The 14186-nt window shown below is 41.1% G+C and overlaps 1 protein-coding gene across 4 annotated transcripts in view; it reads left to right on the forward strand.

Moving 5' to 3' along the window:
• Nucleotides 1–14186, forward strand: part of OSMR (oncostatin M receptor) — a 116243-nt gene that overhangs the window by 71804 nt on the left and 30253 nt on the right. For 2 of the 4 annotated variants that reach the window (XM_014268301.3, XM_074532690.1), the window contains exons 1-2: nt 12175–13561; nt 13845–14022. The gene's annotated coding sequence lies outside the window, so the exon portion shown is untranslated. Of the gene's footprint in view, nt 1–3779; nt 3954–12170; nt 13562–13844; nt 14023–14186 lie in introns of those variants that run through there. The other 2 variants (XM_014268294.3, XM_074532692.1) reach the window with 2 other exon arrangements.

Here is a 14186-nt window from a genome sequence, read left to right on the forward strand (position 1 = left end):
ACATGATTGTATCATCAGTGAATAAGCCTTGATGTTTCAATGATGTCCATGGTGTTTAAAAGCTAAGTTTTGAGTTATAAACCACAGTAGGAAACTCTCAGAAAATTCCCTGGCATAGTCTTGATGCTACCAGGTACCACATAATACAAAGAACAATTCCTAGCACAGATACAGAACAAACTAACCCCATTTACCCAATATGATTGTTGTGTGGCTCATTCAGCAGGAGAAAAAATTCCTAGAAATACTAATAATTTATCCAGCTCTTTATATTGATATTTACTTCCCCACATTACTTATAATTTTTTCCAATCTTAAACCATTTGCTGGTAAATTGATGGCACTTAACCTTCTCATAAATCTACTTACTACATATCCCCCACTCTTATTTTCTGAGGTAACATCACTTAGTCTCTCAATCAATAACCTAGGAATTATCATTGACTACATCCTCCCTTGTCTTTACTGACAGATAAGATCTAAATTCTGAGCATCATTCCCACATAACATTTCTACAGCTTAGGCTCTTCTAGCTACACAGCTAGCTAAAACTCCCCTAAAAAGACTGCTGTGTCTGATGTCAGCACCTAAGAAACTTTCCTCCCCGGCCTTGTCCAGATTGACCTGCTCATATCTGTCCAGTATATTATTGCCAGCATTTTAACTGGTTATCTTCCTTTCAGTACCACTTCTCTGACTTCCCTTCCTTGTCTTTCAAGGCCTTTCATGAACTACCCCAAGCACAGACACCCTTGCTGTCCCTGGGACTAGGAATCACCAGGCACTCACCATATTCCTCTGAGATCTGAGTAGAGCAAGAACATTGTCCTAAAAAGATGACAGTAGCTCCCTAGAAGACCAACAATTCTCTCTGTGGTTTGGGGCTAAGCTGGGTTCTAGCTTTATCTCATGGTGCCAGCTTCAGAAACCCTTGCTGGCTTACTTTCTCCCACAGAGAGGAGCTGAGAATACTCAGCAGCCTGTTCCACCGCAGCCCTGGTGACAGGACACAGACTCAGAATGGACCCCATGCTTCAATAGCTTGAGAAACTCATGTTGTCTGTTTTCTTCCCCAGAGCAACTTCACTCTCAATATCATAAAATCGTCAAAATTTCAACCATAGCTGGAGTATCACATAATTGTGCTATCACTACTCATCAGATAAAAAATATTGTTTCTTTGTGGTTCCCTCTCTGCATATAAGCATCAGCTGTCTTTTATTTCAAATTTCTTCAACTATTTACATATATTTTATCCAATATTTGTGTAGGACTTGGCATAGAAGAGATGGAGGCTTCAGGAGAGAATTTCCTCAATAATTTAAATACTCGGCTATTGCTGGCTCTTTCACCAGGGTTTCACTCAACCTCCAGAGCATTTTGTCCTGCAGAATTCTGCATGTATCTCTTATGATTACACTGCATGAAGTGTATGGATACTGCCTCAAGAAAAATGCTCCTACTTAAGTAGAAGGGATTTGCAGTTCTAAAGCAGCATCACTTTGGTTCACACTTTAAATCTTCACAGATTCTTTCAGTTGCTGTCACTTTCCACATCTGTTGAATACAGATGCTACTTTCCTTCTGGTCTAAATCTTCCAAAATCAGTGTTGTAGCCATTGAAAATACCACAAGCAGCTGGCACAGCTATTTTAAGAGTAGAAACCCTCACAAAGTGCATATAAACCAGCACCTTCCTCAACCTCAACCACATGACAGGATGAGCAGATTATCCTGGAAAAAGTCAGGAATATGAGCTGTGAATGCTGATCCCTGGGATTTGTGCAGTTAGGTTGTTGAGCACCTGCATTTCTGTCTCGGGGCAGAGGCTGGCAGCAGAGGGCTCCCACCATGTGCCCCACACAAAGGAGTGGCCACATCGCACAGAGACGTCTGGAGCTCCACACTATGCTGCGGAAGCAGATTGCAGGGAAGGACTTAAAATCTACCACATAAAGGTTTTCGTGGCCTCTTGCTCTCTTCAATTTCCCTCTGTTGTCTTCAGCTTTTGTGCTTACCCTGCGTCTCAGAGCAGACTGAAGATACTCTGCTTGCAGGCACTCAGCTTTCACATTTGTTTACAGAGCATTTGTAACTTCCACAAGCCATTTCAGGGGTAGAAAGCTACATACACATAAAAAAAATAAAATAAAATAAAAATTAAAGAAGGAAATGGCTTTTTCCTACTATCCATTAGAGCCCACACGATAATAGCTTTATCCTGCCAACGGCTGAGAATCTCCTGTAAGGAAGTGAGTTCTCTCATTATTTTAATGTAATTTGAGTGCACTCAGTGCCTTGCAAAGGCACTTGACACCTCAAAGGAGCAGATGCTAAATGCTCAGTTCATTAACCATCTGACTGTTACCCTCAACCTTTTTGATAAGAGGGGTTATTTAAAATGCCACATACTGCTGCTCAAATATTAATAACTTTTCTCCTGAACTTTCTAAAATAACATAAATAACTCACTAATCATTACTTAGTTATCTCCTGCAAATAACAATGGATGAGACGGACACTCATCTTGAACTTTTTATGTAAACTATACTCTCTATCTGAGAAACTGGTAGTTTGCTACAACCTATTTGGCAACCAAAAAATATTCCACTTAATGCTCACTAAGTAGCTTCACAAAACTGTTGGGCTAGTTCTCCTGAGGTTTTCAAAGCCAAACAGAAATTTTTCACTACTAGACTCAGCTTTCTTTTTCATGGTAGACAGAAGAAGTATTGAGGGCACACTAATAATGTATTTTCAAAAAATACTTCCTTTTCCATGGAGGAAACAGCTGACACTGAAGATTTCTTTAATGTTTGGTAAGTATTTGGAGACAGTGGTTTATTGGTATACAAAACATCTATAAACACACTACTGCGGTATTCAAGAGGACAGTAAGAATGAAATAAACTCTAATTTTCTCAAATTAGAAGCAGCCAGACTCTGTTTGCCCTCAACTATACTTCTGCTTGGAAGGCAAGGTACAAAAAATGAGGAAAGTATTTATGTTGTTTAGTCCAGAAAGTATCTTGAAGCTTCTTCTCTATGGACTTTTACTTGGATGAGTATGAAAAATAACGACTCAGAAAAGCCACAAAAGGTAATGAGATTTTTTGACATTAATCAATGCGCCAATATGTCTATAAACATGCGAGGCTGTGGAAATTTACAGGAATTTGAGGACCTTAAAATTTCAATGCATTGACCTACTGCGCCACCTAGCCTTGCCTGGAGGACATTTTCCCCTGGAATCTGTTGTCATGGAACAATGCGTATCAATCAATCAAGTGGATTTAAATACACTGAGTATGCAGTGGAGTACTTCCATGGATAAAACACCCTAGTATGACAGTGGTATTTTGCAGCTTGTCCTTCTCATCTCTAAAGGCTTTATAGCTAAATCAGAAAAACCTACTCTTTTAGAAAAAGACATGATTGCAAACCTCTATACATAAATAATCAGAGAAAAAAACCATCATACTGCTAAGTGGCACAAGTGCAACTTTGTGTGGGACCTACTCCCTATGCAAACACTTTCTATGTTGCCAGAAAAGCCACTGGCTGGCAGCAATTCTTTTTCTTAGGGAAGCAGTGTGAAGAAAACAGAACTTTTTTGTTCTGGTTTTGTCTGGGATTCAGTTAATTTCTTCTCCAGAGCTGGTACAATGCTGTATTTTGGATTCAGTAGGAGAATCATGTTGATAGCACACTAACATTTTGATTTCTGCCAAAATTTGTCCTAATTCAATGACTCTTTTTTGTGTCTCATACTCTGCCAGTGAACAGGTACATAAAGAAAGCCAGGAGGGAGCACAGCAGGAACAGGTGACGTGAACTGGTCAGAGGGATATTCCACAGCATAGAACACCATCCCCAGTATATAAACTGGGGAATTACCTGGAAGCAGGGCTGATCAGGGTGCAACAACTGGGTCTGGCATTGCTCAGAAGGGGGTGAGTAACTCGATTGTGCATCAATTGGTTTTGCTTGAATTTTGTTTCTTCCCTTTTTTATGTACTATCATTCATACATTTTACTTATCAATTTACCTTTCAACTACTACATTTTCCTTATCTCAACCTACAAATTTTGCTTTTGATTCTCCCTCCCATTCCACCGGGAGGGGGGTGGGTGAGCAGCTGCGTGGTGCTTAGCTGCTGGCTCCGGTTGTATCACGACGAAGTTCTGTCTGCAGCAGAGGCTTGCTGATACCACTTTAGGGCTGGAATAGCTGCTGTGGGAATGCCCACAATGCTCTGATGCACAGACAACGCTTGAGAGCATTCCCACGAGCAGCTCTAATGACATATTCTTTGGGCAGCATCTTGCCGAGCCTGCCTCCTCCCCACTTGATTAATTGGCACTATCAGCCACAGTGCTCCCAGCTCCTGCCGCCCCACACTCAGGAATGATTGCTTGGTGCTCTCAGCCCACTAATCCAGGATGTGCTTCCAACACCTCCACAAGCCAGACTTCCTAAGCTAAGTGCACTGCACAACACAACACAACACTGGCCTCACCACAGATTCTTTTACTCAGTCCAGCAGATTGGAAACACTGCACTAACATTCATCAATCCACTGACCCTAAGCATACAAGGCATCAAAGCCGCAATTTTCTCTAAATTATATATAGCCAGCCTTTTATACATTCATTGTGCATTCACACTATACCAGCTTCTCTGGTGGATTTATTATTAATTTGTAATTGATTAATTACCTATTCATCCACTAAATACACAGCCAAGTTTAAGCAAGTAATAACATTATTTATGGTGTATAATTTAAATCTAGGCATCTCAGCTCATTGAAGATATAGGACATGACACAAATATACTTAAAATTACAAGATTTCTGCTCTCCAATTCCTGCCCTCCAATTTCTTTAAATTTCACACATCCTAAGCCAGACTCTACATTTTGTGGAAAGGGGAAAAAGATAACTAATTAATTCTCAGGGTGGAAATTTGAATTTCTACTTCTGGCACATCCACATAACACCCAGCTCTTTTTATTTTTCAAAAAAAATGCAGTAGGTTTTTCAACCAAGACGTTTCAACAATGTATAAAGAAAAGGTCCCAACTGCTGGTGAGGTATCCCGAGTTGCATTTGAGAAAGCCTACCTTGTCTTTTGGAGCTTGATTCTACTTTCCACAGACTCTACTGAACAAGACTTTCAGGAACAAGAATGTTGAATACAGCAATTCAAAGCCAATACATGGAAAAAAACAAAAAACAAACTTTTTTTTTCCATTTGCATTACCAATGGGCTTAAAAAGTCCTCTTCCAATTCATTTTATTGACTACTGAGGACTGACAAACAGGCTCATAAAGGTAGCACTACCATTTCAAGCTGCTACTGTCAGTCATTCATTCAGTTGAAAAACTCAGTTGTTTCTTGCAGGCCCGTTTGTTTTCTTAAACTTCAGTCCAAGTGACTTAGCAGTTTCTAGTAGTCATATTTAATGGACACTTGTTTAGAGCTGTCCCACCATCTCCAGCACTTGATTGGAAATCCCCCTGCTCATTTTAACTGACTAGCTAAGAAGCCTGAAACCATCTAGTTGCAGCAGCCCATTCAATTTCAGCCCATTCAACTAATTCAGATTTTTCGATGTGGTCTACAGTAAACATACCTTGAAACTGTGTGTAAAGCAAATAATTGTGCTTAGAATAGCACAGTATTAATTGGGGAAAGTGGAGCATCTATGTAAACAACCATTTTGTTGTAGCAAGCCTCACTTTCTACACTTACCCTGTGGAAAACAGTCCTTTGCCTCAGTCTCAGTTGTAGCCTATCTCGTTTTGTCAGTGGATTGCGGTGCCCCAGAACTCAGGAATGGTTTTAGGCTAGCCCCGTGCCACCAGAGGGATTTTGGAAGACAAGTGTCTTTGTGTCATCTCCTGCCAGCTGTTATCTACAAATGGAATGCTGGATTTGTGTCTGAAAGCACTACTGTTGAAACACTGGTATGATTTTTCCATCAGATACCAGGCAGATCTGTTCTTACAACAGTGTGAGGGCCCATAGAACAACAAAAATCTACAGAGAACATTATTTTCCTCCTTCTGAATATGTCCAACTCCATTATCCACTCAAAAAAAGCAGTTTTTTCTGGACACTGATATATAATGTACTGTATAAATGTCCTGAATATGTGTCATCTAATGTAACAATAAGGGTCATCAAGTGGCCCTACTACTGCTATAAATAATATTCTAATCCCACAGAGAGAAATACTGTGCTGCTTTTTCATCCTAGCAAATTATCTCACAGAAAAAAACCCCTACAAATCCAATAACAAAACAAGTACATATAAACCATATTTGAGCACACAGTCTCAATATACAAAAGTGGACAACTATGTTGTTCCACACACCGTGCTGTTTACTCTTCTCTCCTGAAATGTTACATCACACTCTCCATATTTTATTAGTTCAAGAACGGAATGAATTTTAACCCTTGACTTCGACGGGGACCGAGAATGTTTGCTTTTGATGTCTCTTTCTCTAGCCTACCACAAGATTGCAGCAGAGAGCTTCTCCCGAGGAAAGCTGATCTGAAAATAACACTGAATTGTCTCAAGTTTGGGCCCCAGAGAGTGCATGTTTCTGATGAGCCAGGAAACTACACAATTACATATCGAGGCTCTTAGGCAGAAGCTAATTTGCCTTCTGGAATCCTATCTACCTAGCCATTAACCTGAAAGTCTGAATACACTTGGCATTTCTACACTCAAATTCCTTGAGGAACTAGACTTCATGGGTACAGAATCGTTGCAGTGTCAGGAGCATGAAGCCTGCAAAAATGCTTTTGGGGTCAAAAGGTAGGTGTGGGGATTCCCAGGAAGCTCATTCTCAGAGTATGACTATTGCATGTTGCATGTATTTGTCCTTCACATGAAGATGTTGAGACCCACTCTAAAATGCAAAGGCACGCAGTCCTTTTATAATAGCCTACTGACCAGACTGTTCAAGCTGAAAAGTAAAGAGAAGGACTCAATTCCCTCCTCAGCTGGAAGAAGTTCAAATACATGCTTGGAATGACCCCAAGGAATGACTGAAGGCAGAGATTTAACAGTAGTGTAAATGGATACAGCCACTGCCCTCTATTTAAAGCTGTCAACTCTTCAGAAAGACACAGAGGCATGTGGCCTGGAGAGACTGACTATTTGTGCCTCATCCAGGCCAGTGGGACAGAATAGTTCTGTGACATGATTAGGCTGCAATTTATCTACTCAAAGGAGAACCCAGGACTTTTAAAGATTCTTGGAAGGTGCTGCTCTCTAAACCACAATCTCAGTGGTAAATAAGTGCCTAAGTGATGTAAGTTGTTATCTGTTAGTAATGAATCTATTATCTTGCACTGCTGAACCCAACTGCATTTCTAACAACACTACAAAATTTTCACAGCTTTAGTTTCCAAGTAAGTTAGGCAGGGAAAAAGATTAGAGACTGCTGTTAAATTGACGTACATAAATTTGGCTTATATGACATTGTGGATGAAGGACTACAGACAAAAAATATTACAGTGAATTTTTTTTAAGTTTTTGGGCTGGGTTTAAGTATTTCAGCATAACAAAGCTACAGACCATCCACTTGCCATTTGGGGGGAAATAAAACATAGAGGTTCCACAGAATCAGTGAACTTCATGTTTCTCAGTGTTCACCGCCAAACTGGGCTTTGTGAAAAAAAGCAGGCCTGACATAATTTAGCACAATATAAACCATGTATATAGATAAAAAGACATTTGAAGTTACTTTTTAATTATAATGTTGTTACTTCCTATATTTCACTGCTTTTTCATCTAAATAGCAATCTTTTACAATTGGGGTTGTTGGGCAATTATTATTTAAAGACAAGTAACTGACGATTTCTTCTTCATTAACCCCATAACTTATTTATGCTACTGTGATTTTAATTCTTTAGAAGAAACCTACACTTGTTACTTATTAGTTAAGATCATATCAGATAATACAAATATAACACCCTCTCTTGTCAGGAACTACAATTATTACTTGATCAAAGAGGTATGCCTGGAGGAGAGACTGTTGCTGCAACCACACAAGTTTGTGTACAACAAACTGCAATTTGATACAAGATCAGGCTTTGCCCTTTACAGTGATCTACCAGAACCACAATGGAAATGCCTATAAAAAGCTCAAGCATTATCTGTGTATGGCACACAGGATTCACCTACTAAACAAATGCAAACAATAAGACTATTTCTGCCTCCTACATTTTGTGAGACAATTTAGATTGCATTGAAGAATCCTAGCTTGACTCCAAGCTGAGAGCCTATTGAGAAATAAAGAGTACTATGCCTATGCAACATAGTTGGACAGTTTCAACAGCTCCTCTGAAGCTGTGGAATGAACAAAATTACTTCCAGAGAAACTCCATGAATATTTATGAAAACCTCTTAGCATTCTGGATGCTCTAAAATGTACATCTGAAATTGTTCAGTGCAATTCAGCTCAATAACTTTTCTCTGAACTCTTTCACTCTGTAGAGTACTTCGGCAACTTGTGACTAAATAGAAATTGTTATTAGGTAGGATTGAAATCATATATGAAGAACACTGTTTATGGAAGACAGTGGTTTGCTTTACTTTGGGTTTGGAAGTTGCCACTGTGCATTCTGAAAGCAATTAGCAGTGGCATGGAGCTAAAAAGAAACAGTAGTGGAGTTCAAAACACCTGTCTGGCTGTACCCAGCCAACAATCTGTCTGATAAAACAGAAGATGGTCAGGGTTTCCAAATGACGTGAAGATATGAGGGATCACAATCATATCAGAAAACAGGATTAAAATTCAAAAGCATCTTGACAAGATAAAGAAATGGTGTGTCAAAAGGGAAAGAGCAATGTTGTAGTGTTAAGCAGAAATAGTTAAACAAGGAAAGGGTCGGCAAGACAAAAATGATCTGTGACTTATGGAACATCACAGGTAGATCTTAAATAAACAATGTCTCCTTCTGAGGAAACAGCAAACATAGAGACAGATAGGAACAGAAGTGTCACCTGAGAGTAAATACAGTGTTAATAAGGCTCCTGTTAAAAGAAATGTTGTGTCCATCAATTCTCGTTTGAAACTGGACTCAAGAGACATGTGAATAGCAGTGAACACAATCAACATTCTGTAAATCGTGGAAAGAATTTAGTTTGTTTAACCTAGAGACGCCTGAGGGGGTCCTATTATTAATCTTCAATGCTTCAAAGGCTGCTGCAGAACAGGAAATAATAACTTGGTCTCTATTAGTTTGCAGGCAGAGAGCAGTGGGTATAAAGACCTACTAAGCCTTTCCGAAAAAGAGAACTTTTTATCACTATTGTGAGATTTGAGCCAGAAGCTGTCCTTGAAGGCAGTGGAGCTTCTGGGAACGGGAGACTTTAAGAAAAAAACTTGAGAATCAGGTGGGGTTCATCCTGCTTTGGGGCTTAAGATGACATCTTTCACAGTATTTTGAATATTAATTTGCAACCAAAAGAACTTCAGATTTTTATCTAAATTACTAGATTTTAATAAGAGAATCAACACCTCTACTAAACTGTGCAGAAGCTCATGCATATGATAACTAATTAACTGGAATCAGAAACTCTTGAAATACAAATATTTCTGCTTTACTTTAAACAATGCAGTAAAGTCTTTCATTACACTGGTTAATGAGGAACATTAAACTACCATTAAATTTTTCTTGTTTCAAGTCTTTGATTCAGTGCCTGACAAGGGAACTGTGTTTTGTACCATAAGTTTGCAGATTTTTTTGGTTTTCCTTTGAAATGGTCCTGTTAACATAGATAGCATTGTTCCAATGGCTTACTTTCTTCCTGAAGGGTGGAGAAATAAGAAAATTACCTTTTTATTACTCATAAGGGGCAGATTTACTACATCATGTAATATACGGGTACAAATTATTAACATACCAACTTCAGTGGTAGATTTTGCAAATTATGCAAGTAAGTTATGTAGCATTACAAGAACATTATGTTACACAGATGTCAGCTGAGAAAAAATAGTTTTTGATGCCAAGAAGCTACAAACACTTGACATATAAAAGAGGAAATATTTTATTTTAGGACCAGCTGACACTCAAATTTGAAAAATAAAGAACTACCACCAAAGGTATCAGCAAAAGTGAGTTTATTCAGATATGTTGTAAAAATGACACTTTTACAACACCATTCAATGGCAAGGTTCACTGTGTTCTCTTGCACAAAGGACATAACAGTGATTCAAAGCTACCAATGCAAAAATTTCCTGCATTATAATACTAGATTATGCATGGTATCTGTCAGTTACTGAGCATCAGCTGTTGGTGGGATGTCTCTCTGCTTTGATGACCAAACTCAAGAGGTGTCCCTGCTCAAGGGACATGCAAACAGCAGCGTATGAGAGAGAGCTTGAAAAATGTTCATTTTGGCTGACATATTTCTGGAATAAAGTGGTTGCCTGGTAGTCGAATTACATGCAATGGGAAGTATACCTGTGAGATTCCTTGCACCCACAACTTTCTTTGTTCCTAGATAAGTGAGTCCTAGAAAAGCTACCTGCTATTCATGTGTTATTTACATTACCAGCGAGCCAAGCTCATATGCATCAATGCTCACCTCTTTTATATTTTTATAGAATGGACTGGAACTAGAGAAGTTCTTGCCCTGGTAATGCCCTGGTCTTTACCTTCTTTGGAGCCTGTAATAGCTACCCTTAGTTTGGTTAAGGAATTGAGTACATTTGTCACACTTGGTCAGCTTGTTTAGACATTTTAGCCAGACACAGATACTCAGCAAGAAGAATACACATAATTGAAAATAAAGCAGTTGGTTATGGCTAACAGAGAGAAGAGCTAGCTAGAGTTTCATGAGCCTCTAGACAAAGCATTACTATACTCACCACTAATATTAAACTACCCAAGAAGTCTTTGCTGAGCAGGCAGGCATGAGCCAAAAGGGTAAGGGTCAGTTCCCATGGCTCTCTGGAGAGGGATCCCAGCATTTCTAACTTGCAGTCTTCCTTTAACACATAAGACACAACACAAGGGCTCACAACTAGTCTCCAGCCGACTGTCTAGCTTGACCAGGCTTCCCACATCACCTTTATGATTTTACACCTTTTTTCATGCTGGTACTTTTGCTCTGAAATCCTTGAACGTCAACAATCTCATGTCCACAGCCCTACTCTCAAAACCTCTACAGATGGCAGACTGTCATTGCAGTCTGGATCAAGGTCCAGCAGGTGTGTCGTGCCAGAGGTGGGTTTTGGATACACGTACACAGCCAACAAAACACCCAGGAAAGTGACGTGAAACTCAGAGCTGTTCTTACAGACACAGACGGTGCCACGTTGGATTGGATGCCTTCTAGGTCTTTCCAAACTACATTGCTATAAGCTGGTGTATATAGAGAAGTTTGGTACCTGACTTGGGATTTTAAATTCTCTAGGTTCCGTGACACTTGACACACTGAGCTTCCAGGCTCTATTTTGTGGATTTACCTTCATTCTTCTCTTTGTATTTCAGTTTTCCTGCTCAAATATCAGGAACTTGACAACTTGCTTTTTGAAACACTTTCTGACCAGGCATGAAATTCATTACAGACATTTTTCAATAACTCTTTAGGGCCTTTTTGGTTTTAATTAGTAACTTGAGCATTATTTCTAAATAGCAGTGAATTCATATGTTCATAAGGAAGCATCCACATGATCCTATAAGTTCCAGAATGAACAATGTAAGCTAATACATTGTTCATTCTGGAACTTATAGGATCATGTGGACCAGTAAAAGCATAATCAGAGACTGTTGCTGCTACCCAAACATTAGAGGCAATAGAGAATTTTTCAACCCCTGCCACAGCAGGATTGAAATGATTCAGAAAATGTTAAATATATTGATAGATTTTAAAAGGTGTCTCCCCTAGAGACCTAAAAGAATAAGTATTTTCAAACATCAGAGTGTTCAAAGCACAAAAAATGAGTTATTATCTTTAATATAGTGTGTGCAAAGATTTTCTACCCCACGTTTTATTTATTGTACATAATTAAACATCTATTTTAAATATGCAATTGACAAATTTCCATAAAGCTTTAATTATGCTGTCTAGAAATGTTAGAAGAAAGAACTTAATAGCATATTACAGAGACTTGTTAACAAACATAAGAAAAAAGAAAAGCTAAAATTTTGGCATCTAACCATAGACATCTGTGATTTGCATTTTCAGAAAAACTTAGCAATTAGATGACCTTTTATGTCAGGTCTGAATTCTGAAACAACAGCAAATGTCCAGCTGTGGTGTCTCCAGACCACAGGCAGGGAATGAAAAATGAGTGACCCTCTGTGAAAAGTTCAGTTTATATGACTCACAAAACATGCACATGAACTGCGTGGAAGAAATAGATGCAACTATTCAGAAGAATAGTTCTAAAGAATAAAACTATCCTTTGACTGCAAATTATTTGCTTGACTAAAAAGCAAAAGCATTGTAAGAAAATGGAACTCCTGACTAAGGAACAGGATGTTACTTGGCAGAGGGAAGTATGAGACATCCCTGAAATACAATGAGGCAGGGAACAAATGGCTAGATAGCAGTACAGAAGAGAAGGATCAAGGTGCTGAAGTGGACCACAAGAAAAGTGTAGGTTATCAAGAAGTATAAGACAGCCTATAAGGCTGAAAACTTTGCAGATCACATCTCCCTGATGAAAAGCAACCAAGCTTCAAGAAGAGACAGAAGACCTCTTTTATGAAGAGGTGTTACAAACTGAAAAAAACTTTCACCATGAATGTCCTGGAAGGGATGAGCAACAACCTTAAACAAAACTTTCTCATGGCTACATCAGAAGATGCAGCGAGGCAGCTTTTGGCATACTGTACCTCTCTGAATCAGGCCCGTCATAAGGGGACCCACAACAGAAACATGGTCAACTCCTGGTTTCCCTTCGTGTTTTATGTGATTTTTTGGGAGTGAACAGTTTGCTTTGTGAGCCATAGCCTTAGCTGACGAGGTTTCTGTGAGGGATTTCCTCAGACAGCAGTACTGTGGCACGGCACCAGGCTGGTTACGGCCTGGTCCGAGCCCCGCTGCGGGCACCCGGCACCTCCTCACTCCTTCCGCCCCGGCGGCCAGAGCGCCCGTCCCCGCTCCCGGAGACACAGGGCACCAGGGCACCAGAGGAGAAGGCGGCTTGGGGACATCACTCCTGCCCGCTGGGGACCGGGCAGATCGGAACGTGTCCATTCTCTGTCCCTCTCGGTCCTCTCGGGTACCCCTGCCCGTCCCCCTGTCCCTCTCGGCTCCCCCGGACCCTGCGGCCCTGAGGCGCCTCGAGGAGGGGGCGGCCCGCGTTCTGGCCCTGGGAGCGCAGCCAAGGGAACGGGCCGCGCTTCCCGGAGCGGGGGAGAAAGTTCCGAGAAGCGGCTCACCCGGCTCCTCGAGGTGGGAGGAGTCGCCGCCCTGCCCGGGGAGGGGCGGCCGAGCCGCTTCCCGGCATTGACCGTGGGGGCCGGCGGGTTCGGACCTGCGGGGACCCCGCTGACGGGGCCGTGAGGGAGCTCCCGGCGGCTGCAGGTGAGTGATGCCGGTGTCTCCCCGTCTCGGCAGCTCCCCGTCCCTTCAGTGACCCCCCGTCCTTCAGATCCCCGTCCCTTCAGTGACTCCCCCCTCCTTTCCCTCTCCGTCCGCGGGCGTCCCGTCCGCCCTCGCTGAGGGGAGCTCTGTCTGCCCCGTGAGGAACACCCACCTCTGCACTCCGGCACTTGTTTTGAAGTGGGCTGTGGAGTTTTTGCTTTGAAATTTAGCACTTCTGATGCCCTCTCCACCCTTTGCCCGCCCGTTCTCCCGTATTTTGCAGACACAGCGCTGGAGCAGCATCTCGTACAGCATCTCGGACCTCCGGGAACCCGCCAGCATCGTCGCATACCCATGAATTTGAGGCGCTTCATGACCGTCTAGTCTCCTCTGCTTTCAGGATGCCACTGCTTAGCTACAGCATAAAAGCTGCTGATTTCACTTGAGCAAAAATTACCTAGGTGGGTAGTGGGTAAAATACTGCGTGGGATGAGGATGCTGCACTTGCCAGAGGTGATTCGGGTTCGGTTTCAACATCCCCTGTAGCATCTGTTTCAAGAAAGTGTTGACTTGCTGAGAAATGTGAGCCCAGACCTTTAAATCCTGCATGATACAGAGAAAACTT

The sequence above is a fragment of the Zonotrichia albicollis genome, chromosome Z (genome assembly GCF_047830755.1).
Source record: "Zonotrichia albicollis isolate bZonAlb1 chromosome Z, bZonAlb1.hap1, whole genome shotgun sequence".
Lineage (NCBI taxonomy): Eukaryota > Metazoa > Chordata > Aves > Passeriformes > Passerellidae > Zonotrichia > Zonotrichia albicollis.